This window comes from Grus americana, chromosome 17 (genome assembly GCF_028858705.1).
Source record: "Grus americana isolate bGruAme1 chromosome 17, bGruAme1.mat, whole genome shotgun sequence".
Lineage (NCBI taxonomy): Eukaryota > Metazoa > Chordata > Aves > Gruiformes > Gruidae > Grus > Grus americana.
This window is the reverse complement of record NC_072868.1, coordinates 16,378,306-16,393,313: the sequence shown is the minus strand read 5'-3', so window position 1 is coordinate 16,393,313 and position 15,008 is coordinate 16,378,306. Positions and strand designations below refer to the sequence as shown.

At 42.2% G+C, this 15,008-nt stretch overlaps 1 long non-coding RNA gene across 1 annotated transcript; it reads right to left on the bottom strand.

Annotated features, from left to right (window-relative positions):
* Positions 1-5,234: 5,234 nt before the first annotated feature.
* Positions 5,235-6,872, bottom strand: LOC129214358 (uncharacterized). Its single transcript, XR_008579673.1, has 2 exons — positions 6,702-6,872; positions 5,235-5,373 (listed from the first exon to the last, which is right to left on the bottom strand). It is a non-coding gene; the product is annotated as an uncharacterized LOC129214358 (long non-coding RNA).
* Between the last annotated feature and the right edge of the window lie 8,136 nt (positions 6,873-15,008).

Sequence of the window (15,008 nt, the reverse complement as noted above, 5' to 3'; positions counted from 1 at the left end):
CAATATGACCATACTCCTATGCTACTGATTTATGGTACGCAGTCCACCCTATAAAGCAATTGTTTAGAAACCAAGGGCTTGAAAACCCTTGTTCGGACAAGTAGTCCTTGTTCTCAAGTTCCATTGAACTTCCTTCGCTTCAGCCAGAGCAGTCCCAAAAAAACCCACCAGACAAGTAAGCAGACTGTGAGAGACCCAGGCCGACAAACACACAGCCCTTCGTGTCCTAGGGTAGCCCAGCTTGCCTCGCCGAGCCATGTAAAACAATAAGCCAAACGTTGTGAATTCATCATCTGGAAGATACATGGAGCAGCAGAGCAGACCTGCACCAGCTTAGCCTTGGCTCTGCCGATGACATCTTCTATGGCTCATGCCTCAGTTTCCCCACCTATATAACTGTATAGGTAAAGCTGTTGTGCAAAGCCCTTTTATATCTGCAAATGAAAAACCTATAAATGCCAAACGTGGTTGTAACGAAAAGTATTTTCCTGGGCTGTTCAGAATCAGTGGGAAACCCATATTGGACACCACTCCTGGAATCTTATTGCAGCGGCACTTTTACAGCAAGAGTGCTTTTCTCCAAAAATATAAAGGCTTGAAAGGATAAGGTAGATCAAGTTTAGTGGTTCAGGATCAGTCAGTTACTCAATGTTACTGCAGTTAGGAGGAGGCGAAGGGAAGATGGTGATTTCAGTGAGGTACCTACAGGGAGACGTGTGCCAGGATCCAAGCCTGGTGATTCATAAGCTGTTCGTCAGTAGCTGTTAAATATCTGCTTTTTGCCAACGCTCACTGTTTCAGTCTGCCAAAGATACTGGATAAACAGTCGCTGTAAAAAATTTATAGTTTCTCTGGGGAACACAAAAGCTTTTTGTGGCATAATACAACATCATAAATTAAAACTTTTTTTTTAAATTAAGAACTTACATCATGTTTTGATGTAATGTGATGTGGCAGGTCATGCTTTTAATTTTAATAAGCTTAAAAAAGAGAGAGAGATTGAGATTTGGGAATATAAATATTGTTTCTGAACCTATAACATCTCTTGGTGGAGGCTAGCGAAGCAGGTTCACCTCTGCCATCTGGGTTCAAGTCTTATTTCAGGAAAACAATTTGAAATGACTTCTGGAGGTATCAGCATCAGTTAATGAACTGAATTTCCACTCCACAGACCTTCCAGGAAATTGCCAAACAGCATTAGCGCTTCTATAGTATTTGTCATACTTAGGTATTGCTGTGCTTTAAAAAGCCCTGTCATCTCCAGCTTACCTTTTCTGAAGTGTCCTGTAACTTTCAGGTATCTTCACTTTTAAAAAATTCCAGGATGAGGGACCAGGACTGTATTTCAGCGGTGCTTACAGTAAGTGCCCGCTGATTTCAGGGGCAATGGCAGGGCTCCGAGCACATCTCTGAATTCTGGGTCCTTAGAGGCATCTCACTTTGGAGTTGGGAACTGAAACCCACCACGTCAGCAGTCACTTGAAGATGCAGGTCTTTTTGGCATCATAAGGTTATGACGGAGAGCAGAATTCATGTATCTTTAAACTGACGTGAGCTTTCAGCACCTCTAAGACTAGGCCTGCAGTTAGGCATGGAAAAGTCTTCTACCTTAGCAACAGTGGACCTGGGTCCTCTTTTCTTTTCCAAAAAAAAAAGTAAAAAAAAAAAGTCATTTGTTTTTATGCATGAGCTAGCACAAAAAGGATATTAGCCTTGATTTTAACCTTTGGTTACTGCTCTAAGAAATGTAAAGGGTCAGGCATATTGCAGGGCTACACAAAGGGAAATAATCACCTATTCAGCATTTCACCTCCTGAATTTTATTCATTTTTCTTTCAGCTCAGTCACTGAAAGATGTGGTCTGAACCCTGCGTTTATTTAGTCACATCTGACATGACTTTGCTAGATGGCCATTGCTGTGTTCTCGCTCTCTTGGTCTGATTTCAGCAGATGTGACTCCTGGAGGGGGATTGCCCTCACCCCACGTTGGCGTTGGCTGCGGAGGGATCCTGGAGCTCTCGCTGCCTCCCTTGGCAGAAACTTGGCACTTTCTGGAGGAGTCTTGCATAAGCCTTGGGAGAATGAAATAGGAAATGACTACTGTAACGCAGCTGAGTAACGCGGTTCATTTCAAGCCGCTCAGACAACCACCTCACCCTCTGCTCAGCCCGAGGTAATTGGTTTGGGGCTGTTTAGGGCACTTGCCTTTCATTCTCCTTTCCAATTTCTCTTTCCAGTCCTCTTATTTGTTTTCCCAATAGTTAATTTTTTCCATTCTAACTCTCATTTTTATATTTTTAATCATATTCAGAATAGAGGAAAAAGGGTGACCCATTGTCCTCATAAGTGACATCTAGTCTATGACTTGACTGACAGGAGGTACCATTAGAATAAGCATCCCTTCTCCGGCTGAGACTATCCATGTTAACATTTCTGTACTCTGTGCTATATATTTGATCTTACATAGCTGTAAATTATGAGTGACTCCATCAAAGTCAGAGGCATTGCTCCAGTGCTAACACGGTGTAGGTCAGCTCAGATTCACGCTTTCAGGATTTCAGATGTCTCGCTGGGGCTCCTGTTGTATTGCTGGCCACTTCTGTCATTCAGTCGTGTACGTGGTTAGAGTGAGCTGGGACAAGTGCCCGATCCGTGAGCTCCTCACAAGAATCGTTGCCTTGAATTTCTTGAAGATCAGGTTCACGCTGGCATTTGAACTCGGCTATGGAGACAGAAGCGTACGCTCCGTTACTATATTGTAAGTCATGTCAGGGCAATATCAAAACACAACAAAAGTTAAACAAAACATCTGAAATAATTTTCTCTGTGTACACAGAGTATGTCTCCTTGGGGTAAAACTGATCTTTCCATTCAGAGTTCACATGGAAGGTAAACTCCTGGAGACAGAGAAAGTTCAGCATAAGCGGCCGAAAACAAGAGGCCTGGGTTAACCATTACCAAAGTTAAACTCTAAGTGGGAAAAAGATTTTGCCTTCAGTTCCACAACGTTGCACTCATTTCCTATGACTGGTTTCCATACTGGTAATTTCTTTACATCAGAGAAAAGGTAGGGATGGTATGGAGAGGGCTGAGCTGTTAGAAGAGAGCGCTGTGGGAAGGGCGGAGGAATGCATAGGTTTGATTCATGTGAGAAGGAATGTGCTCACTAGGAACAAAGTTTACAAAACTCATTTCAGGAGTTACAAACCCGCAGTGAGATCAAAACTTGCATGATCAGCCTAACTGCTGGAAAACAGAGTAAGCAGCTGCAGAAATTGGTATGTAGGGAAAGTGGGCAGGGTCAAAGGTGGGGGAGCGCTTAAGTCCCTTTGTAACTGATAGAAAACAGAAAAAAGGTTTTTAAGAACTTCATACTTTGTATTCTCTTAGATAATGAGAACGTAAAATGTCTGGTTCTCATCTTTTTTACACTTATGTAAAATTAGGATCAACTCAACAAGTTAATGGAGTTACATAGGTTTAAATCTGGCATAAGTGAGATAAGAAACAGGCCCATCAGTTCATTAAGGACTTCATTAACTGTGACTGGAATATCTTGCAGAGCCTGTGTTCCTGCAAATAAAAACACGCGTTTGAGGCCACAGGAAGGTATTCTGCGTGCCCTGATGTGTCTGTGTACAACTAGCTGCCTATTTGAAAGCCAAAAGCTAGAGGGCTCTGTACAGTTGCATCTGGGAGCGGGTGAGTACGGAGTTGTACGATCGCGGGACTTGTGCGTGCAACAAGAGAGATGCACACGCAGGTGGGTCTAACCTCTCATCAGCAACAAACTGAGCGCAGAGAAATAGGCGTAGGTCTGCACGCACACAAGACCTTCCATTTAATTAAACTTTGTCCTGACTTCTTGGCTTGCAAAATTATCCTGTTTATGTTTATCTCGCTTACATGTAAGTTAAACATATAACTACATTCCACCGTTCTGTGTTTTCTGCCGAGGGATACGCTTACAGTCTTATGATGCTACTCAACCCACTCTATACCAATTTTACTCAAACATCAAAATAAATGTATATTAAAAAATCCATCCGCAGGAAGGATCTGAATAGCAAAGGAACAAGCAGCTCCCTCAAAAACTTTATTCCCCTTCATGATTGATGGGCTCCATTACTTCAACTTTGCTGTTTGATCAAATGGTAAATCATGTCAATATACCATGTCTGCATGTCAAAGCAGTTTTGAAGAACTGAAAATTTTTAAGTTACAGGTCAAGCAGCAATTTCCCAGAACAACCCCTAATGAAAGCAAAGATTTTCTTCCTTTTAAGCACACATCAGACCAATCTAATTTACTAGGGAGAAAATTCACTTTAGTGCAGAAGGACAATCCAGACGTATACACTACTTACGCCCTTGTTAAGTGAAAATTGGGATAAGTGGTTCTAAGTGGGTGCATAGATCTTAAGCTTGTCCTCTTCAATAGGGCGAATTTTACCCTTAATAAGAAGTATAAGTAGAGCATCAGTGTTGTCTAGATTCTTCTGAGGACCATTAACACACAGCTGAGTTTCACCATAAAGATGTAGCAGAGAATGTAAATTAATTGAGAGCTGTTTTACTAGTTGTACACTTCTCACTTATTGCTTCTCACTTGTAAACTGTGGACTCTATTATGCTTTGCCCAAATTATGCTAAAAAAAAGAGGTTTTTTGATTCATTTCTATCAATCCTTCATGGGATTTCCTTAAGCATTTCTACTCAATTTCTGCTATTTGTTCTGCTGAAAATTTGTCATATCACAAGGAAATCCTGCAGACCCTTAGTTTAGTCTTCGTGTGACTTGCTACAGTTGTCCTTGAAAAGGCCTGCTCGAACAGACGAGAATGCAGAGGAAGAGGAATGAAGCTCAGGTACACATATTTGTACAGGCCCTCACGACAAACTCGATGCAGTAGTCAGGATAGGACCGACGGTGGCAACATTGGTGAGGTACTGGCACAGGGTGCCCAGAGAGGTTGTGGAGGCCCCGTCCCTGGAAGTGTTCAAGGCCAGGTTGGATGAGGCTTTGGGCAACCTGGGCTAGTGGAGGGGGTCCCTGCCCATGGCAGGGGGTAGGAACTAGATGATATTTAAGGTCCCTTCCAACCCAAACCATTCTATGATTCTATGATTCTAACATTCAGCCTGGGAAAGATTCACAGCATGCCTGAGGTAGCACCAGAGGACAGCTGGGCTGGGGTTTTTGAGCCGCCCTTCCTATAGACAGCACCACCAGACCTGCAGAAGGCCGAGTTCTCCGATTCCTAAGGTATCAGTCCATTCCTTGAAATGAATTGGATTTCAGAGATGCAGCTCTGCAGTGGAGAATGATGCCAGAAGATATGTAGCATCAGCTATAGGTTGCCACACCTCCATCCTGGAAAAGAGAAGTAAAAGGCCTTCAGAGATGGTTGCAGAGCAATTCTAACAAACCTGGTCAGAACGGTGGGCTGACTCTGCTCCTCCCAGCTTGGCTGCGTTTCTGGTTCCTAGGGATGGTCACTGCCATCATCGCGTTGCCAATCTCCACGCCTCGGAGGGATAAGAAAGGAAAATATTCTGACTATCCTGACGCTATCTCTCTCTTGAGAGAATTTCATTAGATGTTCACAGTTAGGTGGCTTGAATTGCTAATAAAGTCTGGAAGATTTCCTTTTCCTGTTTTATTCTCTTTTTTTTTCCAGCTTGACCCCAAATCAATCTTCTCTCTGGTTCAAAAAGGCTCGTTGTCCCAGGGAAATGTAAATGACACCTCTATGTGAGAGTTAGTGATTTTGGCTCATGGCCCTAATGTCGTTTCGTTGCTTTGTACATCAAAAGAACGTCCCCTGACACAGACATTGGTTTACCTTAGCTGGAGTGACTCATCATTTTCCCACAATTAAATTTTTGAGCTCTAATGCAAAGCAGACTTATCTGCTTTGACAGGACAGCACAGAATAAACAGAAAAGACTAAATTTGTATTGGCAGCTACCACTGCGCTGCAGTTATGAGTAATACAGCATAACTAGAAAGGACACCAAGAAATCAAAATAGATTCGAGTTGCTGGAGAGCCAAAAAAGAAGAAATAGCTGTTGATCCCCAGTAACCGACGGTTTAGTATTGTATCAAGAAACTGGATGGGAACAGCAGCAGTAAGTGTTTCCGGTCTTTCTCCCCAGTCTATATTATTTTTTTTCTCTTTTCTTTTTTTTTTTCTTCTCCCTTTATTTTCTTTTTTTATTTCTTAAAGAAAGCTATGCCACTGTGGGTAATTTCTATGTGTGCTACATATACTAAGGGAAAAAAAAAAAAAATCCTTACAATTTGGCGCCCCGTTCAAACACACGGGTTTCCTCAAGCCCCTGCCCTGCCTGGCTCCGAGCAGCACTTCCCACAGAGCCTCCCATCTGCACAGCTCTCCGCTTCCCACTAACGAAGCGGGATGCTCGGATGCTGCCGTGTGTGACCCACATGCAGCTACACCGACGGAGAAGCTACACGCGCCAGTGGGTCCCGGAGGCCTCCCTGGAAACCATCTATCCCTGCGCTGGATTAAATTCAAATTTAATTTGTTCTGGCTACGTCCTGAAGACAATTACATGGTGTCACAGATGCTTTCTTGCCGTGTGATGGGGGACATCTGTCACACCTGGAAATGCTGGTGGAGGTGTGGTGAGAGGAGGGAAGTAAATTCGTACCCCAAAAATTGGTTGAATCTTACCTTGGAGATACTTGGTTGCGGAAGGGAAATGATTCATGAACTCAGCAGCTTCAGAAAAGTATCATCAGTAATCTTCTTCTAACCGAGACAGGACATGCACTGAATTCAGATGGATTTAATTCCACCCAGCCCGCGGGCCCCGCGTCTCTGACCGGCTGGATGGCAGTCGACCTGTCGATCAGAAACACGGGGCATGAGGATGTTCCTGGAAATTTGGATTATGCTCATATCACATGGCTCCAAATTTACCTGCGCAATTATTACATCTGCACACGCAGATCAATAAACACTACGTACAAATGAACAGAACTCGTTGGCACGTGCTTAAGCAAATTAGGACATGATTACAGAAATTTGGATTCTAAATCTTTGTACGCTTCTGTTGTGATATTTTGTAATTGCTAATTGCAACAATATCTGCGCAGGGTACGTAATTCAACATGACAAGTGTTTGTAGCAGCAGGTGAATAAGATCCGTTATTGAAACAGCAACATTATTGCCAACATGGAGAAAATTAGATAAAAATACAAGGTCCAAAGAGTCTCATTCATATCAGATATAACACAAGCTGGAGTAAACACAGAAAATTGTTAACTTTACGTGTCAATAAATAAATAAATAGTTTATAAGAGAAGAGAACGGCCTGGCACCGTTTTGACTCTTTGGCATCATAAATAGAGTGGTAATACCATACAGCTCCGCTCATATATTTGTATTTTGGACTACTCACCTATTGTATTCTATGTTTAAATTGGAAAGCCTTGAACATTAATACACCAGACACAAACTTCTCACTTTAAAAGCTCACTACCTGGTGCATCAGGAAGCAGCGTTGTGCTGTTACAAAAACAGAGCATGCGAAATCCGATTTCACTGCCGGATTACATCTAGTGTAGCTTTTGGTCCTTAAGCAGCGCTTGGCACCCTTTCTTCACAGCTAATGCAAGCTCTCGTCTTAAACTCGCCATCGCACAAGAAAAACGATGTCTGGAGAAAGCCCTGAGCAACTGCGGTTGCAGTGCGGGAATGCCGGTTTTAACCTGTATGTCTGCGCTGACCTCGGCCTGATGGTCGTTCTGTGCCCCTGCCAAGACGTGCCAGTCGTGTCCAGGGCCACCAGCACGCACAGAATAATTGGCTAGAGAAAGGCGAATGGACGTGGCTCTGTGCCAGCGTGTTTTTGGACTGCCATGAAGAGGTCTTCACTTTTAATTAATTTTTAAATACAAAGCATCAAGGACATGATCTCCTTAACGAGAAGTACAGGACCGTCTTCCGTTTCTCTTGTCTTCCAACATGAAATGATGGTTGCTGGACGTAATGCAAGAGCACCTCTGTGCGTGCGTGTTTGCACGTGATGTCACGTAAAAGGACACAGGTGTGAGCGGGCCAGCACACGTCCTGCAGGAGCTATGGTCTGAGATTTGCTTCACGGATCACCGTGAAGTGACCGGATGATTCCAGCTTTCACAGGCCACACGCGTCCTGGATCCAAGTCCACGATCGAAACGATGAGCAACGCAGATGCCCATGTTAGACTGCAAGTTCTACCTTTCTTTGTGGCACCTTTACTATTAAAAGCAAGGACATAACGAAGCATCAGCGGAAAGGGTTAATGTAAGTGCTCTCTCTCTCTCTTTACCTAAGTTTTACATAATGCCGGATCCCTAGGACCTATTATCCTTTAGCCCTCCGAGGCAGTGACTGTGTCAGTTTGCTCCTCATAAATAAATCCCTGATAAACTGACCATCGCCTCGGAACAGAAGGAGTTTTTAACAGATTATAGCCCTTTTGATCTGCTCGCCCCCTGTCATGCTGGAACACCTGTATAATTTTGGCTGGAGTCTGGAAGGAATATTTCACAGCTCATAGCTCACGCGCTGTTTCTTAACCCCCTGCCCTGTTTACCAGAAATAGTTTTATCTGAATTTTTTGGTGTGGACTCCCCGCTTATTTCCTAGCAATCAGGTAATAAATAAAACTCCCGTATACATATATATTTGCACGCACGGTAAGTATAGTCATACAGTCAACATTCACGCCCAAAGTCAGTCAGATGTGGCATTCATAAATTAATGCCACAGTCCCATGTCCTTCACACTTTTGTTTTCACTTTAAGATTCTTTCTTAATAAGGAATAATGAACATCAACACCCAGTTATTCAGTAAACCAAAGCATATAAGCAATTAAATTAAATTAAATTAAATTAGCACAGCCAAGCAAACAAAGCAGTAATCATTCAAGTCCTCTATTTAGGCTGCAGCCATAATGATAGACTGAAGAATAACAATACATTCCAGTAAAGACAATTAGTATTAAATTTTTATTTTTTGAAAATCTTAAACACTGAGTAAATACTAATTTTTGACACAAAAGAGTCCTTTCAAATAGTCTTTCCCTCTCACTTCAAAATGTGACAAATCCCAGACAGAATTGGTCTTTTATAAGCTTCATGTTACTGGAGCATATTCAGCATTATCTTCTCCATACAGTTTTAGCTCGTAACCTCCTGGGAGTCTCCACCACTTGCCTCGAATGTACTAAAACAAGGATTGGCCGGTCCAGAACAGTAAAGGATGAAGGCATTAGAGAATAGTCTTGGGTCAAGAATTATTATTGCTAGAGGCCTCCAAAATCTAGTTATGGGTTTCAGCAAACCCTGTGGGCTCTTATGATAATGCTTTTCCACAGTATTATTGTTATATGACATTAAATCAGTCAGATTCATGAGCAACAAGAGGTCAATGTCTGATTGAAATTCATAAGGTCAAAAAGGAAACTAAAAATCAATTTATAAGATATGAAGATTTAGGTTCAAACTATATCCATGAGCAATAAAATTTCACATCCATAAATGTAAGAAATCAGTTATTAAACTTGAGGGGGGGAAGAAGACTTATTAAGTTTTACACACACATAAGGCAGCTAACACATAATTTTATCAGACATTACTGAAATCCTATGTGTAATATAAGAGATGATGGGCTAAAATGCTAAATGGTTTAGCACTAAATTATTAAGTGATGTATCCCTAAGGTATTAAAAAGATAAGAAATGCAGAGCAGGTGTCTCTCCCACCAACTCTTGATCACTAGTTTAAGTGCATATTGATAACAAATGCATTTTAGAGGCAAAATAGTATTAGTAATATTTTTGCTGTATGAAAGCCTCATGTCAGAATGACTAAAAGCTTCTACCTGACAAAGAAGTGTTCACACATATATATAAAATATATATATATATAAAAAAATCATGTTAAGTGTTAGCTCCCTGTAGAACAGAAACGAAACTCCAATGTATTTGAGTTAGTCTGATACTTATACACAGGTAAATAATGTAGGTGGAATAACAACTATACCACATTGAGAATGAGAATTATAGCAAGCGCTCTTACCTGTTCTGAAATGAAAATGCATTTTTATTAAAATTACAGATTAATGGAGATTCATGTAAGCCAAAAAGTATAAAAATGTAATACTGCAGACAGCTATGGTTATTGTAAGTCTAGCCAGTGCATTTCACGAGAACTCTTTTTTCCTTTGCTGTTGATTTGCCAGCGGTCCCACCCTTGGATTGGCGCTCTCGCCTTAAAGCAGAAGGCGAGCGGAGCGGTGGCGATGCCCTCTGCAACGTTAATAGCCCCTCCTGCGCAAACGTTCGGGGTGAGATGTCTGTGTGCTTGCCAAGAGACCGGCGCTCAAAACTGATATCTTGATTTTGCTACGTCCTGCCCCCAAAGCCGACTAAAAACCCCAAACACTGAGCTTCCCTCTGCTTCAAAGCCTTCCTCATCTTCCCCTGTTTCACACAAGCCACCCCTCTTGCCTGCCCCCATGGCTCCTCACCAGTGGTCCCCGCGCTTGCTGGCTGCCCAGGCAGGCTCAGGGCAGGTGCGGGATGGGGCGGCCGGCTCTGGGTGCGGAGCTGCTCTGCCCGGCGCTCCCGGACACGCTCACGTCTGCGCTCCCCTGCGCCGTGCGGAGACTCTGGTGCTCTGCCCCGGCTGCGCGGTCTCCAGCTGTCCTTGGAGGAGGTGGCAGAATGAAACGCGGCTGCTTACGAGGGAAGCGTGTCGGGAGCTGCTAACCTCAGGAGTACCGTGTACCTTGGGTGCTCCCAAAATCCCACGGGAATGGCTTTTTCCAGTTATTCTCCTCTTTTCTTCTCCTGCGATGACTTCTGCCACCCTTAGAAGGATACGGATGCAGTTCATCCAAGCACCGTTGCAAAGATGCCTGTGTATGAACTCCGACTCTGAGGACTCCTTGGCAATCGCCTTTTAGCCTTCAGCTGAACATTTATTTTACACCAGTGTTCAGATTTCTTCTTTTTCGTATTCACTCATCACCATACCAGAAGAGGGTATGATTGCCTCCTCTTATTCTTACTTTGATGATGGTTCAACTTGGCTTATCTCCTTCTTCCTTATCTTTCTCTTGCTACCCGTTCTCCAGCTGCTCAAGTTTAGTCATTTGTCTGGTCGTGACTTTTGTCTTTTTTTCTAATATTAACTTTTGCATCTTCTCCATTCGGACTTGTGAGTCTTATCAAGAAACTTTTTGGGGCCTGGGTTGCTGAAGCCAAGGTATTCTCAGAGAGTGTCTCTCATGTAGGAATAGAGGGAGGGCATTGCTTTGTAGCTCTCCATGAAAGAAAGGGTTTGACTGTGAACTCAGCACACTCCGACGACTTGGAAGGCAAATAAACCCAGCCTGTCGGTATTGTGTTACTAATAATGTTTGGGGTTAGGCCATGACAGTTAGGGCTGGATATTTTACAGCACCATTTGAGCTCCAGCTTTCATACACCACCTACCTCTTCTCCTTTGAGCCTCTCACTTCAAAATATGCTTCTTCAGTGAGAGTGAAGAATCTGATCGTGTTTCACCTTGGGTAACTCAATTAAGCCGGTATCTAGTCTCTCATTAACATCACCTTCATTCTCCGCTGTTCAGCTTGCACTTTTTCCTGCCCAGATCTTTGATCCCCGTTAGTAAACCCCAGACGGGCGCCGCAGAGGCTGATGGGCCATCGCGTATAGCTGGGTGGATGTGGGATGAAAACGGTGCGTGGGGGCTCGTGCAGACCTTTGGCCAACCCCCACTTGTGTCCGGGCTCATCTCTGACGAGGGCGCAACTTTTCCGGGCCAGGGCACCATCTGCAATTGTTTCCTTGTAGAAAGCATGTTTTATGCCTCACCTAAGTGACAAGAAGCAGGTTACGTTCCTTGGAGTGCAGCAGGTTGAATTTCACAGCAAAATCTTTCTAAGCTGACCATTTCATCAGGGACCACAGAAGTTTCCAACAAAATGAAGTCTTTGCCTTCGTTTCAACGGATTTCAAAGTCGGCCCAGATATAGGTCCCAAACAAATTCAGAATTCCTCTTTCTGAGTTTGATACTTCTTATATCTGTGTAGTGGTCCCACTTTAAGTATAATGTGAGTCAGACCAACAAAATTTGAATATAAGTTTTGGAATAAGGGGCATTAAAAATAGAAATTAAGGTTTGGGGTTTGGTTTTTTTTTTTCCCCCTCGTAATATTTTGGTTTCATTAGCCTTTTCAAGTTGGAGACTAGCATTTAGATTTCTAAGCTTTGCTCTCTGGCTGGGAATGCTGATAGTTACTTCTGAAAGATAAAAATATGAAGCTCTTGGATAATAACATGACTGTAGGGATTTAATGAATTCCTGTAGGACTGCCCAAATTGCAAGAGAGGCCAGCATTACGTCACTTGATGGGGATACAAGATGTGTTCAGAATAATCATGTAAAATTAAGGCAAATGATAAGTAAGTTTAGTGGCTTCCCCTTTGTTTTTCTGTACATAAGGAAACTGCCATTGCTTAAGATTTGTTAACAACAACAACAAAACCAATCGGGTTTTACAACGGAAAAGAACATTCTTATGCTTGTTTACAATGATTCTTCAGCAAAATTACCTAACAATATTATGATTGTTACATTAGTAATATTTTAATATAGTAAAGTTTAAATTATATTACCAAAAATTATAAATCATTATATAAATCGGTACATTCTATGGCTAGCAGGATACCTAAACACTACTCTAAAGATGAAATAAGGCTCTATTAATGCAATAAACCTACTTAATAAAAGTTGCTTTCATATTCAAAACCAAAATATTAAAGCATGCTCCATATCTGAAAGTCAAAAGTGAAAGAATAAATTAACTAAGGTTAAGAACCTTGTAGCAGCCTACTAACAAAGCTCTAGGGCATTATAAAATTTCATGCTCTTGTAATAAAGAGGATAAAGAATTGGCTAGAAGACCACTAAAAGTTAAAATAAATGAACATAAAGTAGATGAAAAAGCTTGACACGACTGAGACCACAAATGTGTAAAGACCAAAGACACAGTTTTAAGCCATTAGAGGACTGAATTAAATGCAAAATGAATCCTGGTAGTAAATTAATAGAAAATTACAAAGGTAAATGAGCTCTGTTTCACAGTTACAGAAAACTTTTTATATCATTTTTATATAATTTCTTTCCTGGTACTTGAAAACATAGAAGTGTGATGAGTTAAATGCTGGCACATACCCAAACCAGAAACAATTCTTATTTCTGCACACAGAAAAGTCACATGTTATAGAACAGACAGAAGCACGCGCACACAAGGCATCTTCCACTTATGATAAGATGGGAGCACTTTGCCATTTAAATCTTTATGTAAAAATAGTTTTATATAGTGTGTTAAAAGTTTTACCTCTAAGCTCAGTCCCACTTTTTTTTTATGTAAACCTTCAAAAGTGATGATGAAAAAAGATCAAATTTTTTACGCTTGTTTTGTTATTATTTCTTAATCAGTGGATGAGACAGAGAAGGGAAGACGTTAAAAAAAGGTAGAGGAATTGCAAGGTGCTGAAGAGCATATTATAATCCAAAGCAAAGAAACGATGTTTTCCTTACAAACTGCAAGGCAGCCAAAATCTGTACCGTTTGCAAGATCAAATATAGTCAAAACACGAAGCAAACAAACCCCTGGTATCGGTACGTTCTTTGTTCGCCAGCATGAGGAGTGCTTGCCTCTCTGACCACTTTTGTATTTGGAAAACTTGCCAATGGTGTGAAAATCGGCAAACGTTTGCCTCGTGTCTGCACTGCGGGGGGTTACGAGTCCAGCCGGACTCCCAGGGTGAAAAAGGTGACCTCATTTGGGGAGCGTCAGTGCTTTGAACCCCAAAATGCCCAAGCTGGTTTCGTAGGAGCAGCTGCATCCCTTTGATCAGGTTACAGTGACCAGAAATCTTCACGCTCTTTATTCCAGGGGGTATTGCCTTTCGAAGGTAAGGGCCTACGCTGAAATAGGTTCTGGTTTGATCTTCGCATTCCGATGGGGTAAGAGCGCAATCAGTCACTGCAGGTGTAATCCATCTGTCCGCAAACGTCCGTTAAAAGACTTTCTGTGTAAACTGAGTCTCACGTTATGTTTTGAAAAGTTCCAAGTGACATAGGACCAAATTACCTCCATCGCACTAGGCGACAGCCAGATGTAAGACACTGTTTATTGTCTTAAAAAATCCATTTTCTACCATGGTCTTTGAAATAAACAAACGGCAAGTGTTTTTCTAAAATCGTGAACATGCTACTTTATACCGACAACACGAGTGATTGGAAAGACAAGATTTATGTGCGGTGTGTGTCTGTCTCTTATACGAGCATAAGTACAGGGGGGTTTTAGGGCTCTCAGTAAAACTTCTGAACTTCAGTTTCAGGTGCTTATTTTAAGAAATTGTCTTCCTCCAGTCCTTATTTTCTGGATTTTTGTTTTGGCCTTCGGTGATCTTTGTGGGTATTTTCCACCCCCTGGATGCTCCACGGTGAGGATGTTGGTGTTCAAGTCTTAGCGCAACTCCAAGTTTCACCTCATGGTCATCTCTGTAATAAACTATTTTTTTTGCTTTTGGAGGAAAGCCCTAAAGCCCTTAAAGAACAAAGCTGAAGCTTTCACAGTAAGAATGTTTGGTTTGCTGGAGACAAGAGCAGCAGTAGATTAGGAGGCCTGGTCCTGTGGCACATTGCTCACTGCTGCAGCTGAAAGTAACCATTATTTAATCACTGATTTACCTACAGGGATGACAGCATGACAGTAAGACCCTCCTCAGTTTGCTTCATTACTTCTCTCCATTATAGAGCTGTAAAACAGCTTTTGTGAGTCTATGAGAAGGCACGTCCTAATGGGCAGGCCGGTTCAGCCGTTCTGGGGGTGGTTTGCTGGACACCACGAGGAATGCTAACAGAGCGGCGTCGAGTCTGCAACACAGCAATTCACTCCTGGGCA